At 37.7% G+C, this 16,401-nt stretch overlaps 1 long non-coding RNA gene across 1 annotated transcript; it reads right to left on the bottom strand.

The window, feature by feature from the left end:
• Positions 1-8,509: 8,509 nt before the first annotated feature.
• LOC140121259 (uncharacterized) lies at positions 8,510-12,324 on the bottom strand. Its single transcript, XR_011854060.1, has 3 exons — positions 11,989-12,324; positions 10,369-10,445; positions 8,510-8,661 (listed from the first exon to the last, which is right to left on the bottom strand). It is a non-coding gene; the product is annotated as an uncharacterized lncRNA (long non-coding RNA).
• Between the last annotated feature and the right edge of the window lie 4,077 nt (positions 12,325-16,401).

Genomic DNA, 16,401 nt, shown 5'->3' with positions numbered 1-16,401 from the left:
GAGCAGTAAGAATATATACACAATCTACCTACATACATGACAGCAGTTACAATATATAAACAATCTACCTACATACATGAATCTACCTATATACATGAGGTCAGTGAGAATATATATGCAATCTACCTACATGCATGAGATCAGATGACAGAATCACATGGATTCATTGAGAATATATATGCAATCTACCTACATACATGAGATCAGAAGACAGAATCACATGGATATGTACACACAATCTACCTTCATTGAGAATATATACACAATATACCTACATATTTGAGATCAGTTAGAATATAAAAAATAATAATTTATTTATTTATATAGCACACAATGATTACACAGCGTGGCACAGAGCTTGCCAAATCTGTCCCTGTCCCCAATGGGGCTTACAACCTACCAGTATGTTTTGGAGTGTGGGAGGAAACTAAAGGACCTGGAAGATACCCACGCAAACATGGAGAGAACATACAAGCTCTTTGCAGATGTTGACCCTGGGACTTGAACCCAATTCCCCAGCACTGCAAGACTGTAATGCTAACCATTAAACTACCGTGCTGCCCTGTATAGACAATCTACCTACATACATGAGGTCAGTGAGAATATATACACAATCCACCTACATACATGAGAACAGTTAGAATATATACACAATATACCTAAATACATGAGGTCAGTGAGAATATATACACAATCTACCTTCATACATGAGATCAGTAAGAATATACACACAATCTACCTACATACATGAGGTGAGTGAGAATATATACACAACCTACCCACATATATCAGATCAGTTACAATATATACACAATCCACCTACATACATGAGGTCAGTGAGAATATATACACAATCTATCTACATACATGAGATCAGTAAGAATATATACACAATCTACCTAAATACATGAGGTCAGTGAGAATATATACACAATCTACCTTCATACATGAGATCAGTAAGAATATATACACAATCTACCTACATATTTGAGATCAGTTAGAATATATACACAGTCTACCTACATACATGGGGTCAGTGAGACTATATACACCATCTACCTAAATACATGAGGTCAGTGAGAATATATACACAATCTACCTAAATACATGAGGTCAGTGAGACTATATACACAATCTACCTACATATTTGAGATCAGTTAGAATATATACACAGTCTACCTACATACATGAGGTCAGTGAGACTATATACACCGTCTACCTACATATTTGAGATCAGTTAGAATATATACACAGTCTACCTACATACATGAGGTCAGTGAGACTATATACACCATCTACCTAAATACATGAGGTCAGTGAGAATATATACACAATCTACCTAAATACATGAGGTCAGTGAGACTATATACACAATCTACCTACATATTTGAGATCAGTTAGAATATATACACAGTCTACCTACATACATGAGGTCAGTGAGACTATATACACCGTCTACCTACATATTTGAGATCAGTTAGAATATATACACAGTCTACCTACATACATGAGGTCAGTGAGACTATATACACCATCTACCTAAATACATGAGGTCAGTGAGAATATATACACAATCTACCTAAATACATGAGGTCAGTGAGACTATATACACAATCTACCTACATATTTGAGATCAGTTAGAATATATACACAGTCTACCTACATACATGAGGTCAGTGAGACTATATACACAATCTACCTACATACATGAGATAAGTGAAATGTCCTCCTTATTTTAGGCTGGTGATTGAGGATATTGAAATCTCCCAAGGGTGCCCATATTGTTATTATTAGATAAATTTAACACATGATTGGACGGATAATAGAAGCAAGGATTGGAAGTGACAGCATGAAAACAAAAAAGACATGTCTGTGGTTCTCCGCAGATGCGTCGCGGCGGTCTTGTGTGGTGGTTATATGAGGCTGTCCACCCTATTCAGAGGCGGCCTTTATTCTCTCATCATATTTTCTAATGAGTAAAACTAAATAGAATGAATACTGTGATCAGTCTGTTTGTCGACCTCTGAAAGACCTCCTCAGTAAAATGATGTTGTCAGCTCCTGTCCTCACATCCAATACGTTCTGCCTTTCACTTCCCTGCAGCCCAAACAAAAGGCACACAACAATATCAATTAATCATGCAGCAGGCAAACAAGGAGATTTATTCCACTACAAATAGCCTCACAGAGAGATGCTGAATGGCTGTGATTAGCATGTGAAAAGAGAAGCAAAACTCCACAGTTCAACAGCTAAAGAGCAATTTGATGGGGCTGGGATGGGGAAATTACTTGATTAGTGTCTGTGGTAGAGATCACAATTAGAGCACCTCAGTCATGAATCCTGACGAGGAAGCACAGCCCAGCTAAAATACAGCCATAGTATTGAAGAGCACGAAATCTGTTATGGCCAAATAATCCCAGATAGGGAATGTTCACCTGCATAACCATCAGAGCGCTCGCTCCGCAATGCCCGTCACTTGTATTTACACACAAGATACAAATGTAGTAAAACTGATTGTGTTGTTTATCAGATTCTAACGCGCTAGCATCCGGTATAGTAATATCCTTATCACTGGATAAATGGACCGTCTCACATTAAAGCTGCTTTAACACAAGTCTAAGGGCTTATTCACATTTTCTTTATGTTTTTTATATGCATCCGTTTAGAATCTATTGTTGCAAATGTTTTTTTTTTTTTAACTGTTGGTTTAGCATTAGGGCTCTTTCACATTGGCGTTGTTTTTCATATCTGTGCTATGGTGATTTCCATGGATGCCTTACAGAGTGTTTTCACAATGTTTTTTTTTTTTCAAGGATCCGTTGTCAGTGAAAAAAATTATTAAACCTGTCTGTTGTCTTTTAAGCCCCTTCCACACTGGCGTTTTTCACGCGCGAGTTCTGCGCGTGCTTTTGACGCGCAGAACTCGCATTGCACTCTGTCCCATTGTATTCAATGGGTCTTTCTTCATTAGCGTTGTTTTTAACGCGCGTGCTTGCGTTCGTTTTCACGCGCGTCAAAATCGCAGCATGCTCTACTTTTGCGGGTCACGCGCGTTTTTCACGCCCCATTCAAGTCTATGGAGATGCATCAAGAACGCATTGCACTCGCAATCATTGCAAGTGCAATGCGAGTGCAATGCGTTTTAAACGTAAGGGTTGCTAGGTGACCAGAATAACATTATTTCCCCTGCTCGCGATCGAGCATTTAATTAAAAAAACACAATGAAGAACAGTGAAGAATAGAATAAAAACATTGAACACAGTGAACACAGTGAACACAGGATCATTTAAGATAAAAACACAGTGCAGAACACAGTGCAGAATAGATTACAGATGTTCGGCACATCTGCTTACTTGTCGGGAGATACGCGCGAAACGGTGCGCCCAAAATAGCATGTGAAGAACAATATATATGTGTGAAGAACACATTGCAGATGTATTTAAACATCTGCAATGTGTTCTTCACACACATATATATTGTTCTTCACATGCTATTTTGTTTGCGCCGTTCCGCGCGTATCTCCCGACAAGTAAGCAGATGTGCCGAACATCTGTAATCTATTCTGCACTGTGTTCTGCACTGTGTTTTTATCTTAAATGATCCTGTGTTCACTGTGTTCACTGTGTTCAATGTTTTTATTCTATTCTTCACTGTTCTTCACATCTGCTAACTTGTCGGGAGATAATATACGCGCGGAACAGTGAAGAATAGATCGCAGATGTTTGCAATTTATCAGAAGACATTATTTTTCAATTAAATAACACATTTTAATCCCAAACCATGGTCCCTTTGAAAAATGCTCGAGTCTCCCATTGAATCGCGCGTGAAAAATGCGCCGAAAACGCAAAAAAACGCTAACAACACGCGCGTGAAAAGCGCAAAAACGCTAATTACTCCAAGGAAAAATGGAACAAAAACGCAGGCAAAAACGTCAGTTTTTCACGCATTGCACCCTGACCTGAAACGCAACGCTAGTGTGGAAGGGGCCTAACTGATGCAGATCAATGAAGGCAATAGAAGGTTATGGGTCCGCAAAAAAAAAAGCTGAAGGTCGTTTTTTTTCACTGGTGGAGTTTGCAAACAAGTTGTGATACTTTCTAACCAATGTTAGAAATGTTAGGGTTTTTTTTTCTGGACAAAATTCTCTGAAAATTCTTTTGGAATGGATATGCTTGTTTGGATTTAATCCTGCATCATGTTATTAGGCTTCATGCAAGTCATGCTTGATGTTAAGGGGGTTGCCTTACAAGGTAGCTAAAGAGGCAATTTTTCCCTATCCCATACTGAAAAACATGCTTCCATATATCCCAGAACCCCCCATTGGAGCATCAATGGCTGTTTCTCTACATGCCTGTAAGGTGGCCTTAATTGGCAAAGTTTCCGCAAGGAGAACTCATATTTCCCAACCCTAATCATGGACAGCACATGGATGTTAAAAGCAGGGCCGCCATCATAATGGGAAACCAAGAACTGTAGTACCAGGTCCAGCCAGAACATGGGGCCCAAGCTGCAGTTCACCGCCACTTCCTTCAATAGCGATGTAGACCCTGAAGAGTGCAGGAGTGACAAGGAGCCAGCTCCCAGGGACTATATGTAGGAGAAATAATTTATGAAGCGCTTATATCTGATGTGGCTTTGGTACCTAAAGTGTTTGTGGGGTACCAAAATTCATAGTGGCAGACCCGGTTAAAAGATTTTTTTAAACATACAAAAGTATATATTTGTGTTTTGTTTTTTGATGACATGAAAAACGGAACCGCGTGCAAAGGACAGACGTCTTTCACATCAGCAGGATTATGTGCAGTCCATGGATAACAGAAATAAGAATAAAACCTTATGGATATATTTCTGGTCTGTAATACAAAGATACTGTTAATCTATAGAGCAGATAACAAGGGAGTATTATATTTGTCCGTTTATTGGAGTCTTATGTAGAATGATGAAAATATTGATGCACCTCTATTGCAAAGAAGAGGATTTCCTCAGCAAGTGATATTCTCAAGTTTAATGTCCATAAAAATATAAGAGTTTGGGTCCTCACTGGAAATGGTGTGGACCATTTATTTTTGACTTTCCACTCATTTTTTGGCAGATTTTTTTTCTTGCTGCACCTTGCGCGCCATATTTATGCAGTATCGGTGCCACAATATTGCAACTTTTTCCGACACTTAGGCCTTTTTTATTTGGTCGCATACTAACACTTCGCTCCTACTTTGCCAACACTTTTTTGGTGCGCAGTTAGAGCCACAAAAAGCTGGTCTACAGAGTTCTACTTCTCCTTCATGAATGGAGTAAGCAGACCATTTTTGGTTGTGCGTCAATTCATTAAAGGGGTATTCCGGGAATATGAACGTCTGATACAAAAACCCATAATGCTATAAATAAATGAATTTAACAAAACTAAATGTCATTAGTTACAAAATGGAGCTTAAATAGTTTGATTTTATGATTCACAAAATTTTATGGCCTCTCTAAAGTTATAACCAAGATGGCTGCCACTGGAAACTACAAGTCCCAAGATGCTTTAGTTCTCAGTAACTTCTCCTCCCTCTTATGCTCTGCTCCCAGTGATGATGTAACAGGTTTTCTTGCTCTGTTACCATAGTAATGATGTATAACTGCCATCACCACAACACTGATCATACTGGATGAACTGCAACCAACTGACTACAGCTAAACGTAGTGGTGATCACATGACCTGCCCAGGCAGGTGCAGGACATGTGATGTGGACATGTGACCAGCAGCCATCTTCTGTCCTGTGTATGCTCTGCAACGGACCGCGCGGAGGAAATTAACGGACTGATTAAAGGGCCAGTAGCATTTTAATTCTCCATTACAGTCTATGTCACCAGCATTTATCCGCTAACGGGAGCAAAATTTTAAATAACAACTAATTACATATAAGCTTGTATTTTAAGGACCCATTTGTGTATGAATTATGCTTATTCTTGGAATACCCCTTTAAGACCTTGTGCCACAATCTAAAATCCCAGCGTATGATTCGTTCGCCAAAAACGGACCATGCACCAAAATTGATGCCTCCTGGTGTTTCATATAAATGTCTTTGCCTCATGTGCCGTAGTATGACGGTATTGTGCCTCTTACATGGGAACACTGAAATTCCATATCATTCTTTAATATTGACCCATAGGGACCTTGGGGAGATTTATCACAAGTTCCTGAGGTAAAACTGTTCTAGTTGACCAAGGAAACCAATCAGAGCTCAGCTTTAATTTTATAAACATCTGTATAGAGCTGAAAGCTGAGCTCTGATTGGTTGCCATGGGAAACTAGAACAGTTCTGCTCTAAGACATTTCTGATAAATCTCCCCGAGTGAGTCTATCTACCATCATGCAGGGTCTGTGCACATGACACTGCCAAATATATGAACCTAAGAGTGTGTACATACAACCATAGTGATCGTCCATCCTTCAAACAAACAATAAAATGGGAAAAGACCGTTTCTTGTAGCAGCTTTTCCTATTTGACTGATATGTTCATTTTCTGTCTTTGGTAAAAAATGTATGGCGGTGTTCACATGTGGTGTGAACGCATGTGTTTTCAAATACACCACAACAGCTGAGAAGAGGAGTTTTGCCTAATTACATTGCTGTCAACAATAAATTTACAAAACGCACGTGGTAACGCAATGTTAACACATTTGTTAATGAAGTGTTGACAAATGCATGCATTAATGCTATGTTAACAGATTTAACACAGCAATTTGTGTCACAAGCCATGCACTTACATTCACCAGGAGCGACACATGCAGGAACTCGGGCGCACAAGCTTCATGAATCGGGGCAGATGTGGATTCCGGCGGACAACGCACCTCAGGGATTGCGCAGGGACCAGGTAAGTAAATGTGCCCCAATGTGTTACTCTCCGACTGAAATACTCAGTCTTTAGGCCCAGCCATAGTTACTTGTTTTGTATTGCAGCAATTCAAAAAACAAAATAGAAATATCTTCACTGACGAGCAGAAAATGGAATGCCTGACATTATTCTATATTGCATATGGGGTAGGAGTGCGACTAAAATCTGACTTGAACACAGTGGGGCTCATTCCCTTTTTCTGGGATTGCATGGCTTGGACAGTTATTCAACAGGGGTCTGTGCTAGGATTGTGTCGCACACAATAGTTTTCTGTTGCAGCTGTGCTGGCTTCCATGCGACACAAATTGGGGGGCGTCCGACGCTCCAACTGATTCGGACTGAGCGCTGGATTTAACTTTCAAATAGTGTCATACTTACGTGCACCATGAAGAAGAAGGTGAACTCTGTCGGACCTGAGCAGGGAAGTGACACATGCACGGGCGCACAATCTTAGTGAATCGCGGCAGAGTGCATTCTCGTTGGACAATGCACTTTCTGTGAACTCCATAGACATAGTAAGTAAATGTGCCCCAGTATATCACAAAAAAAGTCACAAGTGCATCCGGAAAAAAAGGTTAAAGGGGTTCTCCCAAGTTTACATGTTATCTACAGGATAGGGGATAACAAGTAGATCAGTAAGGGTCACGTGAATGGGCTCCCAGCAATCCAAAGAACAGGCGTCCAATTCTTGTTATCATTTGGAGATCCTGGGAGTTGGACCCTCATCAGTCAGCTGTGGATAGGGAATAACTTCTAAGTCTCCCATCACCCTTACATCTCCAATAGCTGTTGAGCAAATACTTGGTAGAGATGATTGATTAATAATAATTCTTTTATTTATATAGTGCACACAGATTATGCAGCGCTGCACAGAGGTTGCCAAATCAGTCCCCAATGGGGCTCCAATCTAATCAACCTACCAGTATGTTTTTGGAGTGTGGGAGGAAACCAGAGGACCTGGAGGAAACCTATGCAAACTTGGAGAGAACATACAAACTCTTTGCAGATGTTGACCCTGGTACTTGAAGCCAGGTCCCCAGTGCTGCAAGGCTGTAATGCTAACCACTAAGCCACCAGGCTGCCCTATTGGGTGAAAGGAGTAAGCACCATAAGATACCTTATTTTAAGATACCATGGTCATGATAGAAGGAGTCAATGATATGTATGATGAGAAGAGTCAGGCAAGTGGAGAAAAGAGACACTTTCCTCTGATAAAATATCATACAAAGTTTCTTGTATTCCCTTGTACCATTGATACATATGCAAAGTTTGTTGAAAGTTTTGACCATTTAAGTCAGTGGTTCTCAACCTTTCTAATGCTGTGACCCCGCAATACAGTTCCCCATGTTGCGGTGACCCCAAAGCATGTACAAGAATATTGTATTTGCACCCAAAATGCGATAAAATCGAGGCTCCGATGGCTTTCGGTGACCCCTATGTTTTGGTCTTTTGACCCCTGCCAGGGTCGCAACCCACAGGTTTGAGAACCCCTGATTTAAGTGAATGGAAATGGAATAATTGTATAGACTTAGTTGTCAAAGTTTAATATGCTGTAACACAAGATCACATGGAACCTTAGATCTAAATTGAATTTATAAACTCTACATTCATGTGCAGAAACATAAAACACACAACTTAGTAGCCTTTATTATAAATGTATAGTTCAATTACATAAGCTGGAGGCCTCCTGTGGTCTCATGTAGCTTCCTGCAGTAGTAGTCTTGTCCTTGAAATGCAGATTTTCCTCAATTTTGCAATAAGAAAGTCTTAGTTTTCTTTGTAACTAAATATGAAAGAAATATAGAATCATGAAACAAGTACATGTGCATTTAATATGTCATAAAGAGTACCATATACTGTATGTAGTAAAATAAAATAAAAGTAGAATAGTATTATAGTTTCATTGCTAGTAGTAGCAATATATAGCAGTACTAACTATTTCTAGATGAGTACTACAATAATGCTATACCTTACAAACCTAATATTCCATAGTATATAACTGCAAGGTACAACTACACAGGACTAATTTGCAACATATAAAGAATATTTGCAGTTAAATTGTCATAGAAATACCTGATTTTATTCTCTTTATTGCAAAGGGTGAAAACAATTTGTGGTAGGTGACTGCACCCCTGATGCTGCCCCCCATTTTGCTGCAGGTGGTGCTGCCTGAGGCAAGAGGTTCAACTTTCAAAAATGTTTCTACAAAGGAAATAAGTTCCCATTCTTCATAATGTATCTAGTACTAGATGTAATCAACAAAATGCCAAATGAAAAAAAAAATCCTATTATATACAGTATTCCACAATTTATATCTTTTGATGACTGCAAACGAATGTTCTCAGCCCCACATAAGTAAATAGGACCCATGATGTCTTCCTGGAAGATCAAGAGCAGTTTCTCAGCACGAGGCACATTTAACTTACCACCTGTAGAAGTTTACCAGATGATCAAGTCAAAATAGGGAAATAATTCTTAATCCAAAATTGTAAATTTTTTGTGTTTTATTATTAAATCCAGTCAAGAAACTAAATTTTCAAGAACACTTGATAGATTTTATTCCTTTACATTAAAGTTGGTAGCCAATTGATTTTTTTAGCAAATTTTTCAAATCAATTATCACTTAAAATCCTATCTTTTTATTTTGTAATAGATTTAAGGGGATTGAATTTGTGTTTTGGTTCGCTAATGTATGTGTCCTCTTAATTTGAAAATGTTGGGCCTTGATCAAGGATATTATATATATTTTTTTAATTGTATGTGTCCTGTTTGTAATTCATAGGTAGGATAGACATTGTAGGATAGAAAGGGGGCAATGACAAGCTGGTAATATACAAATGGGCATCATAACTCTCATGTATAGAACAAAAAAAAACAACCTAAGACTATACATCTGTAGCAAGTACAATTTGGCTTCCTATATTACTTTCAGTCCTTTGTCTTCTTGTCTTCTGGGCTGTAGTCATGTAGTCTTCAGACCCGTCCATCAATTTCAATCTCTCCCAGATCTAACTATTTGGTCCAGTAGAGAAAAATACAACCCCCACCTCCTGTCCTGGGCAATTGTGACCAATTTTGCCTCACGTGGCCAAGAGATTTCCTTCCTCTCTCCATAAGAGGAGTCAGATCAATTTCCTGGATCAAATGATCCCATACATTCTTTCTATTAGCACAGTTGATACTATTACTTGTAAGGGTCTGGTCTTTTTTTCATTTCCCTATTGATTTTGCCATTACTTGCTTCTGCGGCTCCGCATTTCATATCCTAGGCAATACGCTCCGGAGAATTCCAATGGCGAACGCATTCTAAGTATGAGGGATACAGGCTCTGAAGGGTTAATGCAAGGCGCAAAATGTATCTATCGGCGGTGCTGATGATGATTTGTTTGATTCTCTATGGGCAGGCACAATTGACTTTTTCTATTCTCCTATTACTCTTCAGCAAGGTGAGGAGCAAGTAGATTTATTAATACAAAGAAACTAATGTTACCATAAAGACAGCAGTTATGGAAGAGCAGCGCCCGCTCCCTGTTCTCCCCATTTTCTTAGGATATACACATAACGTTCCTGTGAAAAGGGGAAGAGAAACGCAGCAATTTATTCCAATGGGTGGTTTTTAAGAAACTGGCAATTTAAACCGGTTGGGTGTTATTTAGTGCTATATGAAATGAAATGATCCCATTTCTCAAATGACAGTGTCTGCCAGGAGAAGTGAATAGCCTCTAAGGGTAATTGTCTCCTCATGATATTTCCATTAGACTCAATCTTGGCCTTTAATGACATTCACTTGGCTAGGCTGAAAATACAGACAAATCAAACACAAAACTCAGCATTTAACAAGTTAATTTCCTGGGTTCCTGGGCCCTGCGTCCTATAGTCCTGTATTCACTGTGCTGTGTGGAGAGGCTGGAGGGACAACAAAATCTTGAACAAAGGCTACAACTTGTCTTATTTGTCTCAAAAGCGGAGGCTCATTAACCCCTGTGTTGCTGGCAATAGTAGATCATAAAAGAGGTTAAAGGCATGAGCCACATACAAATCTAATAGAGAAATAAACTATATGTGGACTGGCTGATCTCTCTCTAAATATAAAGATGGATAATTTAACGTATGTAAATAACTATATATATACTATATATGCACGTGTGTCCTTAAGCAAAGATAAACATTAAATATTAATAATAAATCTTAAACTTTTATTGGAAAATAATAAAATATGCATTTTGTTTTCTATAATATTTTAAAAAAAAGCATATATTTATATATTATATTTCTAAGTTCGTTTAATAGATTTGCAGTATGTACAATAATTGACTTCATGCTTTCATTTTCTTATTTTCTAAAAATAATCTGAACAATAAGCATGATAAATCTTAGCACATATATATCAATCAAAATAATAGAAATATAATATTTGAGTTATTTATGATTATTAATGAAATTTGTATTATTTTTATTATTATTTTACAATTCAATTTATTTTATTATCATTTGTATTTATTTTAATTTTTTTTATTAATAAGAAGAATAAATCGATTTTTTTTAAATTATTAGGTTTGGGTTTTGTATAATATTTCCACTATTAATATTTCCATAGTAGTACATTTCCTTCCATCGATTACAATGTTATTTAATATTTGATGTTAAATATATTATTTGTCCACTAATTATATTATATATTATCATATTTAATTTGATTGTGTGACATATGTTATAAAAAAAAGACTACATCGTAATATCTGTGATCATAATTTGATTTTATGATTAATCCATCGATTCATACAATCGTGAACATCGGCCTTCCATAGAGAAAGAGATGGAATTGTACGATATTTTTGTCCTATGAGAGCCGCTATCAGTTGCACATTTGCCGTTCGATGTTGGTAGATAATCAGAGATCGATGCGATCTGCTCGGCTCGGTAGCAGGTTATTATAAATGTGATCGGGCAGACTATGTGATGATGTTTGTGTGTGTTACTATTGTGTGCAGGAGATGAGTGTAATGTGCAGATCTGATTCTTCTCCCCCTCTATTCCCATCCGACCTTGAGAATAATTGACAATAAGGTGTAATAAGAATACATAGAAGTAATAGCAGGAGCAGTCCTACCTCACACCCGGCCTGTGCTCTCCCTGCTGAGCTGCTGTGATCTGACTGCAATGGAGAGGATTTTCCTGGAAGGAGAGAAGGTACTTACACTCCATGAGGAGACAAGAGGTTGGTGTCATGGCAGATCCTCCATCCTAGTAATTGTTGCCGGGATCAGTCTCCCTCTATGCTGCTTCCTCCACTTCATGAGGTTCTTATCCATGGGCTGATCATACATGTACAAAGCAGACACATATGTCTTATATGTGTAGCTATAAGTCTACTTCCTTCCATAGGTGTCAAATCTGCATATGTGTCTATACTATGTAATATATATACATTTATAAACAAGTGTTTATATTCATGTATTGCTTATTTCTCTGTAGTTGTATATCTCAATTTGCTTATTGTATTTATTATAATTGCAAGTGTGTATATATATATATATATATATATATATATATATATTCATGTGTTTCTATTCTATTACTATTAGTGTAGTATATTGTTCAAGTAAGTATAGTCTGATAGATTTATGCAGGTAAGTGTCTTGTATGTTTATATCTGTGTCTGATGCAAGCTATTTTTATGTATGCATATAGATTTATATTCATGTGTTATATATTACTATATATATATATGTATATTTGTGTGTCTTTGTATGTTTATACGACTGTGTGCAAATATGAATGTATCGTGTATGTTAGTGCTTTAAAATGCTTTAAAAATATATCTATATATATATATATATATATAGAGAGAGAGAGAGAGAGAGAGAGAGAGAGAGAGAGAGAGAGAGAGAGAGAGAGAGAGAGTTTGTAAGCTTTTGGGTGCAGTGCCCTATTTTCTATTGATTCATCTGACCTTGTTATTACTTTGCATTGCCTTATTTTGTCTGTTCATGTACCCCATGAGGTGCTGCGGAATGTGTTGGTGCTACATAAATAAAGATTAATTTCTGTATAACATTGACAGTACAATCTGAAAATTTATATATATATATATATATATATATATATATATATATATATATATAGTACTTATATAATTAGTAGGGGATACAACTATATTCCCATACACACATCCAGTTTTTTTTAGCAGTATGACTATGTTAATTTACTGGGTCTGTGCTTTTTACATACCAGGTGTTGCAGTTTTTGGATTTTCTTTTGTGTTCCCTCATGTTGATGTTTGTTGTAGTTTAGATTTTCAGATCACCTAAGTCAGCACTGTGGGTTCTGTCTGAGACATTAGTGGTAGATAGATGCTGCTGCATCCATCTGGAGATGGAAGATGATGGGAATAGAGCAAGCACTGATCTTGCTGTCATGATTCTACTTCAGGCACATTCACACTTTGCAGGCATCTGAATATATAGATTATTATCTTCCTGTATTAATACAAGTTATATAGGGAGAGAGAGCAAAAGAATACACATCACATGTAATAATAATAATCTAAACACAAATGTACAAGCTATTGTTATTGTATAGGCCTTCCCCCTATCTATAAGATGTGATCCTTACTAATGTTAATACACAGTATATATGTGCATGCCTCTCTCTATATATATGTGCATGCCTACACTTTCCATCAGTAGGATAAAATTGCGCCTTACATCTCTAATTATTGACCCACTATATAACAGGGAGACTCAGTAATTTGGCCTGTAAGCATCATGTTAATTTCATAACATTTTCAAACTCTTCCAAATAAAATATAAATGTGCCATGAAGCGTTTTTCTCCAGCTTTATTATAATCCAGTCAATAGTGTGATTTGTAATATGATTTATTATTTTTTTTTTAATCTCAACATGCAGGTCAAGTATTCTTTCTTGCCTTGAGATGGGAGATCGGATAGTTAACCACTTTCCCGGCTGATTAATGTCAAGCTGTATGAAGCATGTTCTAAATATGCCTATACTGAAGTGCTTCCTTTTCCAACCTAATCACCTGTCTCTGTCGTTGCAATAAAAATCCTTTTGGGTTGTTCGTGCCTATAAACAACTATGGTGGAGTTATTTCCGTAATAATATTATGATACCTAAGTCATTCATTTACATTGAACTGATTGGTAAGTACAATATTCTCATTGGGTTATATTCGGGGTCAGAGTTCAAGGAAAACGGACACCAGAGCTTTCACATTCATGCTGCCATCATAACTATTATATCATAACAATGATGTTTGGATACAATAGAAAAGCTGTGAATACCTGTTCTTATTGCTATACAATGATCCCACTTACTACACATGGAAAACTGGGAGCTCATTGTTACATAAATGTAACCAAGTAGCAATGAAAAACATTGGATGAGAAACAGTGGATGTTATGTGTGATAAATGATCTTACCAGCTGGGAAGGTGTTATGTGGCTTAGAACCAAATATTTGGGGTAAAGCTTTTTTTAAAAAAATATAGCGCATTGCATTATTTTTTTTACAAAGGGAGTTGTAGATTAGGGAGGTTAGGGCTGCCATGCAGATGCTCATCCCAAAAAACACATACATTTCATTGGCTTTCTCTGTATTTCTGGTTTGTGATATTTATGTTTTGTTCTTGACTATCCTTTGTATCCTTTGATTTTGTGCCTGATTAGCTATCTCTGTTTTGACCCAGATTGTCAACCTCTCCTTTGTGTTATTAGCATGTCTATTTTGTTTTGTGTCCATATTGTGGTGCAGGGAGGGATCGTCTTTGTGGCTGTCCCATATTGCCTAGGATATGCAGAGGCAAGCAGGCAGGGCTATTGGAGTTGGAGTTTTATGGTGCATCCACTGAAAGTAAGCAATGAAGTTAGAGAAACATGAGGAATAGATATAGACACACACTGCGTATAGCTAACTGCAAACAGACACGCATAGGGTAACTGGTAATTAGTGGTAATTTACCTGACCAAAGGGAAAAGGAACATATACAGCAACAAGGAACAAACATATTCAAAAAGCAAAACAGTAAAAATGTAAAAAGTCATACCGACCATCATCATGGATTGTTAGACTAACTGTCCAAACCTTATTTTTTTGGCTTTCTGACTGCAAAATTCTTAATGTGATACACACATGGGAAAAGAGTGTAAAAGAGTATGGCAAGAGAGGACAAGGGGAGAGCGCTAATAGTGTTACACCTTTCTTGAGAGGATAGGAGTAAGGGTGAAAGATTGTGCTCACCGTATAAGGTTGTGCTTAGATAGGCACAACGCTATGAGAAGTTAGAGATTCAGATGGCGAATAGTCTGGTGCTGCCTCCCGGTAGAGGATCTCCTCTGTGGTATGGCCGTACCACTCAGGAGTTTTATGGATAGTAGGAAAAGGTTTTGTGATTAAACCAGATGGCGCACTCAGAGTGTGTTATACAATTTGGTTTATTTGGGATCTTAAAACACAACGCGTTTCGGGGTTATAGTACCCCTTTATCAAGTGTACAAAGACTGTAAAAGATAAGCAGTGACAATAGGAGCGGGGGAAATAAAAAGTATATACATTGTCGTTGGTTGATAAAATTGACAGAATAAAATCAATACACTGATGCAATTCATAGTTAATACAAAATTAATACAATAATACAATTAATACAATAACATATGTCTTAGTGAGAGAATGCTTAGTGGCTTAATAGTTCTAAAAAATATATGCGAAACAAATGAAAAATAGATAAATAAATAAATAAAAAACCATTGGTACACGATGAGTTGATCAAATGGTTAAATGGCAAATTCACAATATGTAACCACGATGAGGAAAATAATAGTGATATTGAATAATAAATATAACACATATAGATGTAAATATAAAGTTGGTAATGCTGCTGCTAATGGAGGATGTTTATATATGCTTACCAGTGCTGGTGGTGTTGACAGTGTCGTCCACAGCAATGAGAGACGTTACGTGGTGTGAAGGTATTTAAATGCTCGTAGCGGGGAGAGGCTCGCGCCATAAATTATCGGGCGCATGCGCAATAGCGCGAGACTCCAACAAGATGTCAACCGTGTCGGGTGCGACACAAATTTGTAAGGCATTGCGCATGTCCCGAACGGGACTTCGTATTAGTGATGGAAGATGATCGTGACGAATGTTAAGGTGTTGTATGGGATGGATGAAGCTAATTGGTGTGCTGATCCGAGCTTGGAGCATATAGGGGATGGACGAAGCCCCCGACCATCATCCCCTATATGCTCCAAGCTCGGATCAGCACACCAATTAGCTTCGTCCATCCCATACAACACCTTAACATTCGTCACGATCATCTTCCATCACTAATACGAAGTCCCGTTCGGGACATGCGCAATGCCTTACAAATTTGTGTCGCACCCGACACGGTTGACATCTTGTTGGAGTCTCGCGCTATTGCGCATGCGCCTGATAATTTATGGCGCGAGCCTCTCCCCGCTACGAGCATTTAAATACCTTCACACCACGTAACGTCTCTCATTG

Source organism: Engystomops pustulosus, chromosome 3 (genome assembly GCF_040894005.1).
Source record: "Engystomops pustulosus chromosome 3, aEngPut4.maternal, whole genome shotgun sequence".
Taxonomy (NCBI): Eukaryota; Metazoa; Chordata; class Amphibia; order Anura; family Leptodactylidae; genus Engystomops; species Engystomops pustulosus.
This window is presented reverse-complemented; position numbering and strand designations above follow the sequence as displayed.